At 38.8% G+C, this 21,854-nt stretch overlaps 1 non-coding gene across 1 annotated transcript in view; it reads right to left on the bottom strand.

The window, feature by feature from the left end:
* LOC106178814 (uncharacterized) overlaps window positions 1–21,854 on the bottom strand; it is a 106,002-nt gene that overhangs the window by 48,792 nt on the left and 35,356 nt on the right. The window contains exons 52-77 of the transcript XR_015332687.1: window positions 21,399–21,641; window positions 20,802–21,111; window positions 20,295–20,524; window positions 19,640–19,790; window positions 19,100–19,377; window positions 18,210–18,693; window positions 17,880–17,989; window positions 17,435–17,614; window positions 17,017–17,140; window positions 15,842–16,647; window positions 15,406–15,587; window positions 14,910–15,135; window positions 14,322–14,547; window positions 13,828–13,950; window positions 12,941–13,146; window positions 11,978–12,665; window positions 11,473–11,677; window positions 11,071–11,153; window positions 10,628–10,818; window positions 9,078–10,395; window positions 6,923–8,833; window positions 5,909–6,718; window positions 5,249–5,601; window positions 4,675–4,876; window positions 2,255–2,435; window positions 24–253 (exon numbers count right to left, since the gene is read on the bottom strand). This is a non-coding gene — a transcript (uncharacterized LOC106178814). The remainder of the gene's footprint in view (window positions 1–23; window positions 254–2,254; window positions 2,436–4,674; window positions 4,877–5,248; window positions 5,602–5,908; window positions 6,719–6,922; window positions 8,834–9,077; window positions 10,396–10,627; window positions 10,819–11,070; window positions 11,154–11,472; window positions 11,678–11,977; window positions 12,666–12,940; window positions 13,147–13,827; window positions 13,951–14,321; window positions 14,548–14,909; window positions 15,136–15,405; window positions 15,588–15,841; window positions 16,648–17,016; window positions 17,141–17,434; window positions 17,615–17,879; window positions 17,990–18,209; window positions 18,694–19,099; window positions 19,378–19,639; window positions 19,791–20,294; window positions 20,525–20,801; window positions 21,112–21,398; window positions 21,642–21,854) is intronic.

Below are 21,854 nucleotides of genomic sequence, written 5' to 3' on the forward strand. Positions count from 1 at the left end.
AACATAAAGTAACTACTACTTACATGTTATGCTGATCATATCATAATTGTAAGCAACTGTACTGCTGCCAGTAATCATAGTTTGAGTCTGAGAAAGTACTTCTGTATTGAAGTTCCCCTTGATATACAATTTGTGAGCTGGGACAGGTTTGATGTCTTCGTGGATGTAAATGGTGCCTGGGCCAGCTACCATGCCAGATATGTCCGAGTTGTCACTACCTCCATATGCTGTCACTTCACCCTCAAATGTATACCTGTCACCAGACCAAAATGTCACTATATCATTTGTTGTATGGTGCAAGATAACAAACACATGTTTTGCAGTATTAAAAAATCAAACAAAACTGTGTACGCACTACTTCTCTGCCATTGAAAATACCCTATATCTATTAGGTATGTATATAAGCATTCACTGCAATTCTATACAAATGAGGTCATATGAGATTCCTGTTTTATCCAAGAGCATATGCCCACTTGCGCATAACTTCACCTCCCCTATTTTTGTCGAGCGAGCATGGCACGTGTGGCCAAATAGTGGCACAAAACTTAAGGAATATCAAGATAAGGTTAAGAGTAGACCCAAAGTTTAAAAAGGTCGCACGGTCACAAAATCTTCCGACGGGAAGTCAAAAGAAAGTGGTGATGCACCACAATTTCTAACAGAGAATCAAACATTGACGCAGAGTAACGTTAATGTGGAAAACGAAAACAGCGCGTCCACTCGTGCCGATAATGCCACGACCCTGGATCAGAAAATTAGTGCAGCACTAGAAATAATAGCTGGCACAATGAAGAATATGCAAGATAATCTTCAAAAGCAAATGGAAGATTTTAAAAATGAAGTAAGGTATGAATATCCTCAAGAGTAATTAGTGAGGCTCATGATTGAGACCAAGTGGACCAGATGGCAGATGCTGCCCATAATGAAAATCCAAATACAAAGGAACATTGAGAACTTCTTCCAGAAAAGAAAATGAAAGTCTTGTGAAAATGACTGAAACAGCTAAAAAATCTGAGCCCAAACGACCTGAAATGAACACAATCTTAGCTGACAATATTACAGCATTCATGAGGTCTAAACCTATGGAAGAAGAAACTAAAGCACTTTTTGAGGAAATTTTAACTCCTTCCAACTGTGAAGGTTTGCAGTCAATTATAATAAGTGAAAAAATATGGCCCAGCACAAGTCAGATAGAATTTCAGAGAGAGCTATCAAAATCATATTTACATCATGGAGAAAATCTACTCAGAACCAATATTCAGTAAAAAGTGGAGAATGTTTTCAAAAGAAAGGAAGGTTGATTTTTATAGACCAACTGTAGCAAATGTACTAGATTTTTAGTACATCTCTATGAAGATGGCTCAAGTTACAGTGCTATAAACACTGCTAGATGTGCATTATCAACATTTATTATCACTGGTTCTTCAACAGTGATCCTTTGATTGTAAGGTTTTTGAAAGGAGTTTTTAACACTCGACCTACTGCATCCAGATATCAAGTTTGATATGTATCAGTTGTTTTGAATTACTTGAGAAAACTTAAGCCAGTAAGGCAGTTATCATTGAAAGATCTTACAATGAAGTTGATCATGCTTATGTCTCTTACATTTGCACAGAGAGCACAAATGTTGCATTCATTGAAGTTCCAAGAGTTAGAACTTCACAAAAACTATGTTTTATTTAAAGTCAAAGAAACTTTGAAACAAACAAGACCAGGAATTGGTACAATATCTATACAATTTAAATCGTACCATACAGTTAGGAGATTGTGTACATTGACATGTGTTAAGGAATATTTGAAAAGGACAAAGCCATTGAGAAATGGACAAGAAATTTTTTTATAAGTTATAGAAAGCCTTTCTCATCCAAGTGATACAATATCCAGATGGATTCGGATATTGATGCACCAAGCAGGTGTAGAGGAATCATTTAAGGCTCATTCAACCCGAGCTGCAGCATAGATCATATTTTGAAAGCAGCTGGATGGTCTTCAAGCAAGACTTTTGCAAAGTACTACAATAAACCTATTAAATGGAAATAATTTGCTGCAGTTTTGAATAATTAGAAAAGGTATGTGGTATTATGTTTAGAGCATAGAATTTCAATTAAATTTCAATAAATGTCATTTAATTTTTTAATTTTGCTGGATAATTTCATTTCATATGTGCTTGAACGCATCTTTAAGACATCAAGACACTGATGACAGTTTTATTTGTATTAACTAGAGGACAGGAAGAATCTATACAAAACCATACCTTCCAACCACATACGCAGCAATTCTTCCCCCAGCACCATCTCCAGCACCACTACTCCCTGCACCACCATCAGCCTTGATGGTACCATGACCCTGAAGCTGGCGTGTCTTGAGCACCACTCCACCACCACTGCCACCACCTGAACCACCACTGCCAGGGGCACCATTCACAGATATGGTTCCTAAATACACGTGAGTCTATATGTATATTTTAAAATATTTCTTTAATTCTTTTATATTTATAGATATACGGTAATGTGCCAAGCATTTCGACGGGCCCAGTCAATCCGACCACAAAAATTATTTTATAAAATTAATTTTTCTGTGCTCAAACAATTAGTCCATACGTCAAAATCATGGGACAGAATTTTTTTCTTGTTCCGATGTTCGACCACATCGTCGACAAGACTCGGTAAATTTTCAAGCCAGTGAAATAGATGCTGCATGCCTCGGGCCCTTTGTCAATTGTTGTCCTTTCAATAGCTCTCGTCAATGAGGAAGAAACAATTAATTGAAGATCTAATCTGGAAGCATGACGTACCTGTCTTTTCCTTTGTCCCCGATGACAATAAAAGTGCTTATAGACATACAAATTTTGCTATTAAGCAGACTTGCCCTCGCTGACTGATTTATCACGCCCGTAACTGGGGAGGGTGGGGGGGGGGGTTAAAAAAAGGTCTATTCTGGATGAAACCAAATATCGACAGTGGGTAGAATACGTCGTAAACACCTTCATATAGACCTTATATCGCGTTTGCTGGCAATAAAAAGTTTGGGAAGAATAAGCAATTTATTTTCAAGTTAGATTGAAATATATATGCAGATGGGGAAACGTTCTTGAAGTCAACACCGCAGGATCTTACATTTACTACAATCGACCGAAAGATCAGCGGGATCGACCGCCCAGACTTCTTGGCGCCAAATACCACGCGCTGTCAAAATCTGACGAACAGGTGTCGCTGTTCACCTACATGGATAACTGATTTGTCAACAATAAAAATGACGTCTTCCTTAACTCCATGGGAGCTTCATAGAGAGTTCCACTGGGTATTTATGTTACCTGTGAGTCACTTTCTATTTCCCCAGATGCATGAAATGTTGATAATATTTAGCGTAATCCACGACGAACTCCATTCCTGTGACCCCCTCCCCCAAAATGGGACCGTCTTCATTAACATGTGGTTTGCGCTATGCTCGAGCAGACCAGATAAAACCAGTCTCTCATTTCTGCATGTGCTCAATTCTCACGTCAAATTATAAATGCACCTGTTTTGTGAAAATTATGGCAAGTAAATGCTTTTTTTACGTTCGGGTTGTATCAGTGGGGTTTTCAATATGCACCGTGGTTTGTGCACAGCGAGAGTATATTAGTAAGAAAATCGGAAGAATGCCAGCAAAATACTGTATGTCTATTGGCACAGGTACGCTCCGTATTTTGCCTTTTCTCAATAGGTTTTTATATGACATGCTTTTTAAATAAAATACTTAATAGTAATTTGAAGTTACACTGATTTCCGTTTGAATACCAGTTGGTATTCTTTGATACGGGTGATTGAATTTTCTTCGGAAGTACGTACGTCTACGCCTCGACGCTGAGCAAGCCTTGCGGGTTGAAAACAACTGATCTCAGACTGGTAAAAAATTTCAATTCTGTTTATTTCAGTTGTCATATTAAAATTCAAATAGGGCGTACGTAGATCACGTAACTAGTTTAAGTCCACTAAAGCTACCGGTTTCAAATATAAGTGACCGGCCTTTGTTTACAACACCTGTCTCCGGGGAAATACTCGTCCCACTTGTGAAGCGCATCATGAAAGTGATCGTAGATGAGGAAAATATATAATTAAAATTATAATTGTCGTCTTTTTGAATGTTAAGTAATGTTAGCACATATTGTACACAGCAAAATAAGATTTCAGGAGGATAAAACATGCCTGAAACACGTTAGGCAAAAATTGCGGCTTATCTTGCGTAACACTTCCGGTAAAATGCAATACTTCCGGAAAGATGGACGTTTTGGCAGATGCCCCTAACAATCCGACGATATCAAAGGTTTCCATTTGCTGTATTTTAATCAATTCGACCAAACTGACATTTCCATGAAATTAATTAATTAATCTTGGTCGAATTGTTTGGCATATTACCGTATGATTTCCATAAAAATTGCTATTGTCCTCATATTAATTATATATTTCATCTAAAAATGTAGGTTTTTGTCACGTAAAAAAAAAACAATAAGAAAATGTATATAAGGTTTGTAATTTATAAAATAGTTACACATTTGGTGAAAAATGGTCTATCAAAATTCTAAAAAATGTCCATTATTTTCTGTATACAAGTTTACAGTTATACAAAAAGCTTAATCAAAACAATTCAAAGACATTCTAATCCTAGGATGAAAAACAGTAAATCACAACAAACCATCAAGATAAAAAGCCAGCAGCACTGTGATGTTAAGGTGGCCACCTCCTGCCCCACCCAGCTCTGTAGAACTGTTTCCTCCTCCACTCCCAGGCTGTGCAGGCATGCGCGTTGACCCATACCATGGTCCTCCATGTGTTCCAGGCAGCCACGACCCTCCGCTGGCACCATAACCTCCACCAGTTACTGTCTTTTCATCAAGCTGAAAAATAGGAAAGACATAAAAACAGTAGGCATAAATTAATGAACGCTACTGGCAATTATTTCAGAATTGAAATAAGCTACGTCTGAAGCTAGGCTGAAGTCATGTTAATTTTTAGACACACTGATTGTTGTAGAATGCAGATTATTTTCAGGTTATCTGACTAGATACTTCAGTCCTGTTTAAATTAACAGACATGACAGAAAGCACAATTTTCTCTTAATGCATATTAAAAAAGAAAAACAAAAAAGTAAAATCAATAATAAAAATGCCCACTGTAGCAGAATTACACAGTACACGCTCAGTTTGTAAAACCTTTCCCTTTAACCTGCCTAAAAATACAAAATCTATAATGATAACTAATCTGTTCACCTGTTGGCCAGCTCCAGGACCCTGATTTGGCCCAAATCCTCCACCATTCAGGTCCAGCAGAGCTCCAAGATGGAGACTAATTTCATTGGCACTGATCTCCAGTTGCGAGGCTTTAATGGTGGCCCCATATGCAGCATCCAAAGTTCCAACATTTAAAACTGCAGCAGTATTTACGTCACTGTCCAAATTCATTACAGAATGGTGTTTCAGCCTAACTGCAGCAAACTTGTATGTGCCTGGGTCAGTGATGAAGGGGTAATTTCCATCTTCATAGATTGCCGTTCTAGTGGTCTGAGCCAGGGTCACTTTCTGACCAGGAGCAAGAACTAGAACTCTCACATTGCTGATTATGCCTGTAGACCAGAAATTATAATGATATCTTTCAATATTCTAATCACATATCAGTTTCAGAATTCTCCATAATGAATACCCATAGTCATAATAGGAAAAAAACATGGGTGCATGACAATGGTTGTATGTTGAACTCCCTTAAAACACCAGTAAAGAGACAGGGTGAAAGGTTACCACTTATGAGCAATACAGTTTCTTTTAAAAGCATATGGAAAATTTAATGAATAAAATTGTAATGTCCCTTTAATGTCCAGCATTGAAAAATATGAAACTTTAAAGACTTTACTATATTTACGATATTGATTGTACCTTTTAGATCATTGGATGGTCCAAGTAGTGCAACAGTGCTGGGCAACCGGACTTCTCCCCCATCACTCATCTGTATACTACACTCAATATTGGCTTCTTTGTCTTGTCCAAGCTCAAACACAGTGTCATCCCCAATGACAACTGTCCCAGAAGTGTCACAGAAGAGAGCAGTGGTCCGTAACAAGGTGCTGTTTGGTCGGTTGTTCCTCATACTCACCACAGCACCCTTCAAAATGTGGATTTCATCAAAAAGTAACATATCTGAATCTTCATTCTGTATCAAGGTGCCTTGATCAGGACCATTCATAAGACCACCGTTGTCAAGGAAAAGCTTGGTTGTTGTTAAGGAGCCATTTTTCACTACTTCCAGCAAAGTTCCGGACGCACCAGCTTGCCCTTGTGAAGAGCTGCCCCCATGTACAACATAGGTGCCAGTAAAAGTGTAAAGTGTGTCCACAGCCAGCAACATCCTTCCTCCACCACCACCACCACCGCCACTAGACCCACCATTTCCTCCTATGGCTTGAAGATAGCCATTGCCAGTCATGGTACTCGTTTCAACATTTACACTGCCACCACTTCCTCCACCAGCACTACCTTCCCCAGCCAAACCACTGGAACTGATGGTACCATCCAGCCATAGGTAGTCTGTTATGATGTGTATGACACCTCCGCCTGATCCTCCAGCATCTGCGGAACTGTTTCCGCCGCCACTTCCATACTCGGTGGCATTATATATGGACCCATATGAGCAGGTAATAGGTGAAGCTCCACTGGCACTGGTTCCACCACATCCACCATGGCTAGCTCCTAAAATGTCAATTTTATTACAATGAATGGCAAATGTAGCTTATCATAAATTGATATAAAGCCATTAAATTCATTGAGATGGAAATTATATGCAGATTTAGTATTCATAATATTTTTATTATACATATAATTATCACATTGACACAAGTAAACATTGAAGAATTTCTTTACAAACAAGCACACAAACAGACAAATAAACCTTACCTGCACCACCGGGTCCTCCAGCACCTGGGCCTTGACCACTGAGATGACCCTGACCATCAGCACTGACCAGGCCTGCTATGGTCAACATAGGGGTGGTAATCACCATAGAACCAGATTTCAGGGTTCCTCCATAATGAACCGTTATCGAGACTAAAGTTGAAAGTTGAGTTTTCATTAAGTTTTCGCTCTGGAGCTCCAGAGTTCCCCCTGGGTTCACTTCTATGATGGAAAACGTGAGGTCCCCCACCTGGGACTTTATAGTGTTCCCTTGCTGCTTAAAGCCTACCTGACCTGTAGGTTCAAACATCACATGTGAGTTGACACCAACAATCAGATCCTGGACACCAATAAGGACACCAGCCACTTTTAGGTCTGGAAGCTGACTGGATGGTTTTCCTGACACAAAAAGTTTTGGTGGCAGAAGTATTTCTCCACCTTGATCCACATGTAGTTTGACTGGGAGATTGTAGGGGTGTAGAATACCTTGCTTGCTGCTGAGAGTGAGCGCCTGACCTGGGGTGACATACATCACTCCTGTCAAATCTCCATTCAGATTAACTACTTCTATGTCAGCATTATTGGACTTCATCTCCACTTGAGCATTTTCAGCTACCAGGAATTCACTCAAAGCACGAGATTCCAGACTGTTCAGATCAATGATGGTTCTGCTTTGGGTGATTACGTGACTGTTTTTCACCATCAGCTTATTAACTGGAATACCATATTCATTGGTCTGTATATACACTGTTCCTGCAGCACCACCTCTGATTCCATGGCCACCATAGGCAGTAATGGATCCCACAAAGTTGTCCATGTGTTCAGCCATTATGGCGATACGTCCACCACTCCCTCCACCAGTTGCGTCTATTCTACCAGTTCCACCATTAGCCTTGATACTACCATGTCCTTCCAGGATTGCTGCACTGATAAATATGGTGCCACCACTGGCTCCACCTGATGTGGCTCCACCTGATATGGTACCATTGCCCCCGATGGATTCTATATTGCCTTGTAGAGAGAGGGTTCCTGTCACATTCACTAATATGTATCCACCTCCTCTTGCAGTACTCCTACTTAATCCAAAATCAGTTGGTTCTTTCAGGGAACCATAGGTGGTTCCTGGTTGGCTAAGATACCCTCCTTGTCCTCCATAACTGGCACCATCAAGGCTGGAGTCGGTGGACGAAGGTGCCTTGGAATTGGCATGGATTTTTGCTCCCTTGCCTAGATGTAGTGCATGTACATAGATGCTGAACCTGGCAGTCATAGCTGAAGATGTCACCACTGCACCACCTTCAAGGTATAAGGAATTGGCATGTATGCTACAATTGCTGCAGCCAACTGATAATGAACTTCCACTGCCCAACTGCAAGTAGTCAATGCTCAAATCACTTGAGTTGTGCTCGTCATTCCTGACCATGGCACCTTGGGCTATACTGATCACTGAACCAGCACCAGTCACCACTGAGGACACCACCATGACACCAGTATTAAGCACCTGTAAGTGTTGTGAGTCAGGCAAGTATAAATAAGGCGCAGTCAATCTACCAGCCATCTTTATTGCAGGTTGCTTAGATGAGGACACTGTCATTTTCTCAGAGAGAGTTAACGCGCCTCCATCATCCACCCAGAATGAGCACCCAGTACTTCCATGTGCATGATAGAGCCCACTGATGGTGACACTGGCACCACTTTTCACGTTCAACACGGCACTCCCATCTGCTTTAAGCATGCCAATGGTGATGTCTGATGAGACTTCCAGGCTGGCTGTACCACTGACCTCTAGCAAGTCTACATGGTCCATGTCGAAATCATTTTGGAAAGGCAATAATCTCTCTGTGTCATGTCTGGCTTGTAGTTTCACGTGTTTGTAGGCTCCCTTGGCTTTTTCTGTTTCGATGAAAACTGTGCCTATTGTTAAAAGAAAATGTATTTTTTAGTTAATATAAAGAAAAATATGCACAACGTAAAAAGTTAACTTCAATTACATCAATAAAAGTATAAGATATTTTTTAATGACAGCATAAAGCTATCTCACGTAATGTTACAGCAATTTTTCCTTTTGTATTTATGACATTTCAATAGCAAGTGAGTCAGACATGATAAAGCTATAATCACTTAACTTACAAGCTGAATGTGGCAATTAAAAGCTTACCAGAAGTTGCAGAACTTCCTCCAGATACATCCATTGTACCAGTAAAATGATCTTCTCCTCCAGTCACATAGACAGCAATTCTTCCACCACCACCTCCTCTTCTTCCTCCAGCACCATTACCACCTTTGGCAACAAACTGTCCTGCACCACTGAAGGTCTGTGTCCTTACCAAGATGCTGCCACCGCTTCCTGCAGTACCACTTAATGTCTGAGCATGGGAACCACTCATATCTATGACACCATCATTGCTCAACCTATCAGCTGTTATATTAATTTGGCCACCACCAAAACCTGCCTCACTGACACTGCCATATCCACTGCTACCATAGGAATTAGGCTGTATCAAGGAGCCATAGATTAAGGAAGAGTTAGAAGCCTGGGATCCAAACCCGCCATGAGATCCACCAATACCAGTGCCTAGGCCAGTGCCTGGGTCAGTGCCTGGGCCACCTTGAGTGTAACCGGTCCCTATGCCTGTCAGTTTTCCTCCTGGCTTGATACCTAGGCTGTTAACTTTGAGGTGAGTTTTTGCCTGACCAGTTGAATCACCCTCCAACTGAATCTCTGCTTCACTTTCTATTATGATTGTTTTATAGGTGTGAGTGCCTGTGGCGAGCTTGCATCTCTGTCCTCTGTACAAATGTAAACTTTCTACTGCAGAACACATGATGGTTGGGTAAGACCCACTGGATGGGTTGATGGTGTTTTCTTGCCCTGCACTGACATAAAAATGGTTTTCATCAATAGAGGTGCCCTCAATGACATTGTAATTCAAAACAGCTATGGTGATATTCCTCTTGTCTGCAAAACCACAGGTAGCTGTTGGACGCAAAACACCCTGGTAATCAATGGACAAGGATGCTAAATGAAGGTACCCTGGTTCAGATTCATCTGTCCCTGTGTTTGCAGGGTATGCAGCTTCAAACTGGCCACCTGACTGCAAGAGAATGTTCTGAGTTTTCAACAATGCCCCACACAGTGTAAGCTTCCTTCCTTGTTCAATGAATAAGTTGTTTGGGGTTTGGAGAAGCCCTTCTTGTTTGACAGCTACATCTACAGGCAAGTGTAAATTATCTCCTCCAGCATTGCCATCTATCATTATGTTCTGCTTTGACCCAATAATCAAACTAGCACCATTGTCTGCTACAATCTTTCCTAAATTAACCTGGAGATTTGGTTCAGATTTGCTCCGTTCTGTGAAAAGGACTTTTGATTGTCCCTTAAGCTCCAAGACACTGATTTTTGCAAGAAGGGTGTCTGGTCTTATACCAGGAATAGTCTGTGCTTCACATGTAGAGAAAGGTTGGTCAACACTTATCTGAAATTAATAAAAGGAAAGAAAACCTATTTTTAGATATAACATAATGTATGTGTGTGTGTGGGGGGGGGGGGATATACAACAGCAATTAAACCAAATGTCTATGAAAGCAATATTCTAAATTTAAAAAGTTAATTAATCAACACTTTATAATTGGACATACTGAATCATTTCAATTTTTCAAATTTAAGCTTAAATTTAAAACAGCAGTTCATAACCCATTTTAACCTACCTTGGCCACCATGGTCAGCGTACCATGCTGTTCCATGTATTCCACCCCACTGGCACCATTGCAGTATCCTCCTCCTCCATGTGCCTTGCTGGCAGGTACAGCTGTCCCTAGCGAATACTTCACTGTAATATATCCCCCACCTCCTCCTCCGCCATTACCCTGGCCCCATCCTCCACTTGTGTCCAGTGATCCTATGAAGAGAATCATTTTTTTTTAAACATAGATAAACAAGTATTTTGCAAGATTTTTGTCTCATAAATTCAACTATAAACTTCTAAAATAGAACCCCATTATGACTTTTAGTTCCTGAGCCTTTTATTTTTCTACTTGTAAGTAAGTAAATAGTAGAGAAAATGCTGCAAAAACTCAAAATTATAATTGATCCCTACTTTTCTGTTTGTATTATTTGTCACTGCAGGACAACACAACAGCCAATGATTTACCTGTGATAGTTGCCCTGTTTGTCTCCAGCCAGATACTTCCTCCTGCCCCTCCTCCTCCATTGGACACACTGGATGACTCACCTCTGAAATATCAGCTATGTTTTACATCTATATATACACACTGCATTCATGCTATATACCCAGTACCTTCATAAAAATTGTAGAACATAGCTAATGCTATGAGAAACTAAAGATATCTCATATATCACCAAAATAGGTATGGTAACTATCACCATGCCTATCGAAATTCTAAAATCATCACTCCAAATATCAGTATGAAATAAAGATAACCACTTAATTCTTTAATTAGTGCAATAAAATCTGAAGCCTGTTATGCACCCTGAAATATGCATACAGACACATCAACATGACATTTATGCACATAGAAATGTATATACTAACTTTGCTGAGATTCTGCCTCTGACTTCCAAATGATCAGAACATTTCAGTATTACAGCACCACCCCCTCTGCCCCCACTGCCGCCAGAGCCCAGCAAGTCCTCAGAGGGTTGCTGGAATGTTCCATATGAGCCACAATGTCCATGTTGTCCATAGCCACGCCCTCCTTGGCCAGCATGACAGCCACCATTGCCATAGTAACCAGCACCTAGGAAATAAAGATCACCAATCCCGTATAAAACAAAAAACAAAAATCTACAGTAAGAAAGCACATACATGCAAAATGTAGTAAGTTAGATCTAACTTAAAACCATCTAACTAAACTATTAACTATTGTGAAGCAAAACACACTCACATCCACATTTTCACTGCAAACAATTTATTTTCTATTACAGATGCCTTACCAGTTCTCTTTTTCCGTATTGTTTAGATTATCTCAAATTACTTTTAACTGGCTAAATAATTGTTGATATAAAAACATATGAGATATAATAGAAATTATATTTACCTGGCCCTCTATCAGGGCCATACCCCCTATAATCAGTGACAATGCTTGCACCAGAGGCTACAGTGATATTCACTGCAGTGACATTGATACTCTGTCCACTGAGTCTTCCACCAGCCATGACATCCAGCGACATAGTCTGTATCCTGGTATCTCTCTTGTGTGTGTCCACCATAACATCCAGGCTGCCACCTCCCATAATAACCATCCTCTCAAACTCAAACACTCCTGGTGTGACAGACGACTGAGACCTGGCCACGCGACCCAGAGTGAGGCTGGCAGAGGAGATTGACAGATTTTTCATTCCACTGAAAGTCCCATTGATGACACTGTCGGTCTTGTAAAACATCACCCTATGAGGCAAGGTGATGCTTCCAGTATGGTGGACATACAGGTGGAATGGGAGATAGTAACTGGTCTTATGAATGGTCACTGACTGACCAACTCCAACTAGCAAGGTACCAAACTTATCTGGTGTGTTATGGTCATGCCCGGTCAGTTTGGCAATTTCTAAATGTTCTACAAACTCTCTGGACAGGTTGTTTGGTGTGTCCAGCGCCAGGTGGGCACCACCTCTTAAGACCACTTCATCAAATTTATAAGACAGGGTTTGGTTGTCGTCTACTACTTGGGTAATCCAGGTTCTTCCACTATCAGCCAAGTGGACTATGTCGTAGTCTTTGATGTAGTCCTGCAGATGAGAAAAGTTACAATGAATACTCTTATCTTTTTTAAGGTTATGAAATGCATTTTAGTTAATAAAGGAATAATTCAATATGTCAATCCCATAGAGAAGCTTATTATCACAAGTTGCATTATAATAAAATGAAAAATAAAATTTACATGAACTATAAACTAAAAAACAAATCACTTTAAAAGACTCAACCTTTGAGCAATATTGATAAAAATAACCACATTCTGACTGAATAAAAGTAATAGAATTCAAAAGGAATCAAATGAACTTACTGAATTAGGCACCTGTCCATTGTTGTCCACCCAAAGGCGCCTAAAAGGCAGCTGATCCGAAATTCTCTCTTCATAGACTGTTCCAGCAGCACCTGGCTCAGCACCACCAGCGCCACCATATGCCTGGTACTGTCCTGAAAAACTGCTGGTATTGTAGAAGACTGCTATTCTTCCTCCACTTCCACCTCCGCCATTTGTGGTACTGCCTGATGGTAGAGAAATATATTGCACTTGAATTAAGATTAAAGCAATAATAACTCTTTGTTTCGGCCAAAAAATGAATTTTCCTGGAGTAAACAACAATTTTCCCATGCTTACCAATGGTTAATGAATCCATTTTTACATTCAAAGTTAGTCCCTGGTTTTTTTCTAAAAAGTTTGGTTTTTTGTTAAAATCTCTTAAGAGATTTTAACAGAGTATAGACATCAATGGAGGTTACGTGGTCTAAAGACAAGTTCAAATATCAGAATAAAAGCTATAACTGCTGTTTTTGTGGTAAAACAGAATATATTATATTTCTATGAGTTATTCACAAGGTTTTTATTGTGAAATATAGGTATCATACAAAGAGTTATTATGCCTTTAAGGTGTTTTAAGCAACTTTTTGTCTTTTTTTGCAAATACCACCAAAAGGGTTGCTACTTTGAATATAAATATATTATTTTACAAAAATAATTATCATAACACAGAAGAAAAGAAAGCACATCATTTAAATTATTCCAGCACCCAAACATTAATAATTCTTTAAAGAGGACTAAGTTTAAAAGGACTGAACAAGTTTCATTATATAAAAATTTTAATAAAATGATACTTAAAAAAAGACAGATACTTCAGATATGTTAAATCATGTAAAAAGAAATATACTACAAAAGTGTAAATAGAGTACCTTTTCCACCATTAGCCTGTACAAGACCATTTCCATGGAGTGTATTTGTAGAAATCCAGATGCTGCCTCCACTAGCGCCACCTATCCCACTGAAACCACTCTGGCCATTGCTTTGGATAATACCTAAACAAATTATCATCATCACAGCACATACATTAAAACTGAAAGCACTTAAAAGACACTTTAACATTATCTTCATTCAGAAGCAAAAACAGTATTTTGTTTTTGTAAAAGTTGAAAATTTTTTGAACCTATGGATGAAGAAAATGAAAGCGATGGTTTGAAAATGAATTAAACTACTGGGTTTGTATTTAAAATCTAAATAAAAACGTACTCTGTTTATGTAGACCAACAGATAATATGTTTGCCAATCAGTGAGTACCCTAAAGACAAGAAAATTCTTATCACTGAAATTAAAAATTCAACATTTATAGATAGTTATATACCTGAAAATATCTTTAATAAATTTTGAAAAACCCATTCAAATTCCTTACCATCATTGACACAGGTCTCTTCCACAGACAGTCTTATCTTCCCACCACCGTGGACTTTATACCCCCTGTAGTAGGCCTGGCTACCAAAGTAATCAGGGTATTTCATGTCTCCATAAAACATGCCTCCATTCCTCTGCCCAGTGCTATGTCCACCTTGTCCACCATGTCCAGCACCAGCTCCATTCTGGCCATTGGATAGTCCACTGGCATAGGTGATTGTCATGTCCTGGAAGAGTTTGATAAATGCTGTAGTACATTATATCTTATGTCCCGTCAAATCAAATTGTCCTGAGAGAGTCGACAATGAATGAAAATGTCTGATTATTATTATTTCATGGTATCATTTGAGATACCAAAAATACTCTGCCACAGCGAGAGATATATGTCATGGAAACATACATGAAGCATCTCTTTCAATCAAATATGCACTCATTTATCTTTTATATGAGTCCATGTTTCATACTACTGATGCTGATTAAACAGCCTTTGTTGGATTTTATCTCAATGTGAAACCTTTTAAAATTTACCAGGATATCTAAGGCAAGATGGTCTCACTACAAGGTAAGTAGAAATAACCTGTTCACTTACAGGTGCAGTAGCCTTTATATAGCCCATCTGCTTGATTGTCAGGTTCTGTACTCGAATATGCATATTGTCTGTAACCAACTCTCCTCCACTCTCTATCAGTAAAGAGTTTCCTATCAAATCAATCCCCTTGGGTCCACCAGTGACCTCCATCTTCCCACTGCCTCGAATTGTCACCTCGTCAAATGTTATGTTGGTTCTCTTCAAGATTTCGGCATCCCAGGGCTCCCTAATAATTTTTAATTGTGAATTCAAGTTAAAGATTATGTTTTAATATAAGAGATGGAAATTATGTAAAAACAGTATGTGACAGGTAATAATTACTGGAACATTGACATGTTAGGATTGTCTCATAATCTTCCTCTAATTCCTGTATTTCAATTAAAACTTGCATACAAAAAAAAGGAAAGTTAATACTCTCTGTGTTCTTTCTATAAATCAACACATATAATACTATGATTTTCTGTAAAAAAAGAATTGAATAAAAACACTATTTTACCTTATGATAACGTTCCCATTGCTCCCTATAGTAAGGACTTCCACCTTCCCCAAGGTACCCTCTACCTGGAGAGTTATACCCCTCACTTCAAGCTCTCTGGACAGATTCACTGTGCCATTCTGATATACATGTAGGCCATATTTCAAGTCAGGTGTTTCTGTTGGAAGGCTGATTTCTAGTTCCTGTTACAAAACACGTCATATGGTTATGTTAGTTGTATGGTGAAAATAGATGCAATCATATAGTTGCACAAAAGGAAACAAAATATTTTTCTCTGATAAAGCAATAACAATGATCCCAAACATTTTTCCAACAATTAAAATAAAAAATTGGTTAACTTAAAAGGCGCAAAAAAAACATTGATAGTCCCTGTACTGTCCCGAAAATCATTAAAAAGTTGCTTGACTTATAAAGCAAAAGGAATCATTAATATTACCTGCAATGGCCCCACATGGAAAAGACCAGTCTTATCACCAAGTGATTTCCCAACATACATGTACTGTCTAAATGTATTGAAGATTGTCCTATAGAGGGCTAGGTGTGCCCCACCTCTGATCTCTACTGACTCGAATCTATGGGAGTGTGAGTCCGCTGTATCAAACAACCAAGTCCTGTAACTGTCCTCCCCTTTGTGGTCATCAGCCAGAAGCTCAAACTGAACAATAGAGGACCTCGGTGTTCCCACATTATCATTATCAATAAGTATAGAATCACCGCCAGTGGTCAAGTCTCTGAACAGAATGGTGCCAGCGCCACCTGGTTCATAGGAGCTCTTCCCGCCTGTTGCCTGGATAGTACCAGCAAAGGTGTTGTTGGTGTGGTGGATGGCAATTCTTCCTCCTCCGCCCCCACCACCCACACAAGCAGCACTTGTATATTCAGGCACAGAGCCACCACGAACTGATAACATTCCTGAGCCTTTGAAGGTGTCAGTCTGGATGAAAATGCTCCCACCACTTCCACCTCCAGCCTGGTAACCAGAGCCACCATGATAACCCCTACCAGTTGTACCATCAGCAACCAGGTCACCATCCAATTCAAACGTGTCACAAGTAACATGGATGACCCCTCCTCCCTGACCTCCAGTGTGACTTTGAGGACAGGCACCATGGCTGAGACCACCACCATTGCCACCACTGGTGCCAAAGTCTGCGGGCTGGTACAGGGAACCGTGTGGACCACCCACAACACCTTGGTGGGTAGCCTGACCTCCACCCCCACCATGCCCTCCACCAGATCCACCTGAACAATGTGGATAAGATTTATTGATGAAACACTACTGGATAAGATTTATCTGCAAAAGAGTCCTTTGGACATGACAATTTGTGAAATAAAATTGATTATATCCCATTTTACTGAATCTGTTGTGCTCTGTTCAAACTATTTTTTGTCCAAACTATTTTTTATATAAGTTCTTAATTGATAAAAAAAGTAAACTTAAACAGAATGTTACAATCAACAATTAAAGCATTATTTATGCCCTTAATGTTTGCCTATTTAATTTTTCATAAACCAACTTACTTTCAACAACAACAAATCTAATGATAACAATACAATTAATATTTGAATAAAAAAAAACACAGCATGATTAATATTTTATTACTACGGTACCTCCATTAGAGGTGCTGACACCCCCCTCTGGTGGGTAGAGTGGTGCAGGGGCCATGCCGCGCACATTGATAGCACCTGCTGCCTCAATCCACACACTTTCAGCACGGATATCTATCCAGTTACCCTGTAGAAAAAAATAAGATGAATTTCTCTACATCTGCATAAATTTGAAAAGGCATTGTCCACATGCTCTCTCAATCATTCATTAAAGCTGTTGAAAAGATGCAAGTAATTGTAAACTTCCCATTTTAAAAATTAATAAATTTTCCTTCTATTTCTTCATATCATACATTTACAAAGCACTGTTGTGCTATATCTTCATCTATATTAGCGTATTGGGATTCCAGCAATTCAAATAGATTTATCTTTATTACAGATCTTCATTAAAAATTGGTGTCCAATACATGATACAACTCACCTTGATGACAGCACCTGGATGCAGTCGTACACTGTTGGTTACATTAAGCAAAAGGGATGGTTTCCTTAAGATGAACTTATTACTATAGGCTGCAGTTGACACAGAGTGAATGACACCATTCCCAAGGACATTCAGCGAGTACAAGTTGAATTCTTTCCTTTCTAATCCAAAGTATTTGCCCTGAAAATTTTTAATTGAATTTTTTAAAAATTACCATTTTTGAACACTCAGGACAGTCAGGCCTTTAGCCATATGCCAATGTAATCTGTAATCTGTAAATGATAGCTTGTAAACAAAATGATATTCTAAAACTAAATTTCAATTAATTCAAATTAAAGTCAATAAAACAAAGAATGAGACAAAAATGTTGGAATGAAAAGGTATAAAATAGAGTACTCAAGTGTATAAATGATTAATTTCTGTTCAGGACAGCCACTTCACTCACCTCCTCTCCAATATACAGATTGATATTTGTGCCCACAGTCAGAATTTGAACTCCATCAATGGCTCCATCAACATAAATATCTTTGTATCTTAAATTTCTCAAGTCAGTATCTGAAAAATGATTGGAGTAAGTATTTGTCACATAATCTCAAGTGATACCTTTGGCCACCAAAATTGTATTCTATTTTTACCACATCTGCCCTCAATTTGTCATGAAAAAAACAATTAAATGTCAAAAGAACTATTATTTGACTTTATAAATTAACAAAGGGCTAAGAAGATCTTTACAAAGGGATAAATAATTTCGATTTTAGTAAGACTGTATACTTACTGACAGGCAAACTCATATAGGTATTTCTGTACACCCTGAAGGCAGCTGGGAATGGGGAATCAGATGCACCAATAGTTAATGGATGCTGTAGGGAAGAATGCAAAAACCCTGTGAGGTCTCCCTGCAGTTTTCCAATGGTCACAACGGCTGTCCCACCAGCTGTGTCATGTTTCCATGCCAGATGTGCCCCACCAAGTAAAACCACATTGTCAAAATGTATTGTTGCATTAGGACTACCTCTGGTGACAATGTATGTTCTGGTACTGTCACTGTTGACGTCACTGATGTATGTTAACAGTGGTGTGTACCCCCTGTTGTCTACAGTGAGGGTGGTTCCAGTACCGGGTTGACTGAGAAAGATGGTTCCTGCTGCCCCCTTCTCTACATCACTCATTCCTCCATAGGAGTGGTATTTGCCTGTGAAGATGTACTGGCTCTGTACGTGAACTGCAATCCTCCCGCCGCCCCCTCCTCCTCCTTGTTTCTGTATTGAAAAATAAAATAAAGAGATGGCATACAGTTATCATAGAATCTAAACCACATTTTGGAACTATCAGTGACATTAAAGTTTGATTCATATAAAAAAGACTTTTACAGTGTATATTTAAGTCTATACAAATAAAGATCTGTTTTATTCATTAAGCATAAAAAAAAAACTGTTCAATTCAAGTATCTTTCGATATTTTTATGTATCTTTATATATCTAATAAATAAAGGACATTTTCATGTTAAAAGCATTTAAGATTCAGCATATCAAAAACTACACAGAAAGTGGAGGAGGTTGATAGCTCCCTCAAGGTAACCTATAACTTTATGTTAAGGATTTTAAGGATTAAAAGCTGAAATCTTAATTTTTACAATATAAGTGAACTTCAAAAAATAGCCTATACCTTGGGCACAATGTTCCTTTCACCTCTGCAGTATCGCCCTGTAGGACAGTAACATGAACGGAACAAAGAAAAATAGGTACACCAATGTCCACTGTTCCTAGATGACCAACATGTCCCCCCACAACACTTGTTAAATGTAACCTGGCAGTCACTGACACAATTGTTCTGGACAAAGTAGTAATAATCCTTGCAGACTAGACATCTACGTTCTTTGTCGTATCGGTAACAGTGAGGTATACTGGTGACATCTCCTCCATTGGTACTAATGGTGCCTTTGCCTGGAGAAAAAATGAAAGAACCATACAAATTAATTACACTGCTTTCTTTGAATGTGGTGCAATTTTGGGGCATTAATATTTTGTCACCTTAAATTCATATAACATATTCCAAATTTCTCTTGTAGAATGCTATTTCTTTCATTAATCTGAGTCTTAAAGTGATATATTCAAATTATAATATTTTAAAATATTACGTATGACTTTTCTTTATGTATCATCACGTAAATGTTGCTTTTAGAGGGCTCTCTGGTAAGCCATGTACCTGAGAATTTCCCAGCAGAGATCAAGATGCTTCCTCCAGCCCCACCTCCCATAAAGTAACTGAGAGCATCAGTACCACTAGCTGTCACCTCACCATCCACCAACATCTGACCTTCTGCAGCAAGATGCAGTGAACCACCACCAAAACCACCCTGAGGAGGAAAATCAAACAATCAAAGAAAATCTTAATTTTAAAAAGAATTCATTAAATGTTTGAAAATAGCATAATTATAAATGGTTAGAAATGGAGTTTCTTTTTGTGAGAGAGAATTTTTAACATTGACTGATTTCTGCATTAACTTTTAAGACCATCAGTTGAGAAAAGACTAGCAGTTTGGAAGGATGGATCTACTCATACTTAAAAAATATGAATATAATACTAACGGTTTGCACCTACTAAAAAGTATGAATATAATACTAATGGTTTGGTTCTTAACAGAAAGGAATCAATGATTTACTTTTAATTCTAATTGCACAACAATCTCTTCCATTGTGTATAAATATAAAAATCTATGAACTGCAGCTTAATATCTAAACTGGTAGCTGAGAAATAAGTCAACTCCAAGGCTGCATTAATGAAGCTCCAAAACATACATATATTATATATATACATGCTTCTATTATATGTACTTCATTTTTAAACCATGAGAACATACCTTTCCATTTTGCACAAAGCTCCCTCCACTCCCGTATTCAGTAGGCTGCTCATAGTCTCCATAGGACTGCCCAGCATGCTGGGTATATCCACCACGCCCACCCAGACCCCCATGGGAACCTCCTGAACCTCCAGTGTTGTTCTGTATCCCTGCTCCTACCCCCTGACCTGGTGCCATGCCACGCCCACTGGAGTCTATCAAACCATTGTAATCTACTTCTATGGAGTGGGCTGTGGGGAAAAGAAATGTGCTACATTGTAAAATAGACTCTACTTTGAGTAATTCAAAATTATCTATTTCTAAAGACAAGATAATGAGGAGAGGAGAGAGTGTTAGTAGATGATTTTCACATTCATAGTGGCAAAGCTGTTGTTGAGATATAATGCACTAAGACCTGTCACTATAATTTGTACATTTATACAAAAACAAAGACAGTGTATATATATATATTACATTATTAAGATTCTTCCCTCTTCAGCCAATCTCTATCCGATTTGCTAGCTTTACCTTTCAAATACATCTTGTTGGTGGTCAATGTCCCACCTCCTCTGACCACAAATGCCCCAGTGACATTCATCACCAAGTGAGTGGAGATATCGGGGCTGCCATGGTAGCTCCATGTGCCACCTTCTAACAATGTTACTCTGTCCAGCACTGCCACGCTCTCCTCAGCTGAGTTGATCATGGCCGGTGGGTAGTAATTCACCCTTCCTGAGAGGGCAATGTCCAGCTCTTGAACACCATTTAATAAGCCGGAATGGAGGTTGAGGGTCACACCTTTCAGGTAGCATAATTGTGGGAGGGATACTGTGCCATTCTGAAACAAGCGGGGGTTTTTTTATTTATTGCGGACTATTTATTTATGAGGTTCATTTCTACAGTTACTATGATAGGTTAAATTTCCCAAGTAAATTTCCAAGATCTGACTTTTTATTATTTCTTATGCAACTACTTTCAATTTTTATAGCAAATATGTAGCTGAAAGAATACAATAAGAGAAAATTACCAATTGCAAATGTTAAACGAAATAATAATTCTAAAGTTAAATCTAAACGAAAACCATCAAACATGGGTTCATAAATAAGGGAGTTAAGCCAAACATACCCTATATAGATTTATATTAAAAGGCAGATGTGAGGAGGCATTGGAAGCCATCTCCAGTTGTGTATGTGCCAGACCCTCCCACCAGCCTGTCTTGTCTCCAGCTACATCTCCTACCCACAGGTATGCTGATTCCAGGGCCCAGGGCTCTGGTACCAAAGCAACATGGGCATGGCCACCAAGGTCTAACAGATCCACAACATGGATACTGGTGTCATTTGAGACTGGGATCCATGTTTTTCTTGACTGGAATAAAAAGACAAGTGCACACCAAATTTAGTGCACAGGTGTGTTTTCATATGTGTATACTGATGCATTATCTAGAAGAGGTAAAAAAAGTCTTAAGACCTGCAATAACATCATATAAATTTTCTGAAAAAATGAATACAAACAGGCAAACCTGTCCATGTTTTTCATATATATGATATACAATTCAACATACAAACTGTTTCTAATTTT

The sequence above is a fragment of the Lingula anatina genome, chromosome 2, assembly GCF_051362555.1.
Source record: "Lingula anatina isolate TDL-2025a chromosome 2, LinAna3.0, whole genome shotgun sequence".
NCBI lineage: Eukaryota > Metazoa > Brachiopoda > Lingulata > Lingulida > Lingulidae > Lingula > Lingula anatina.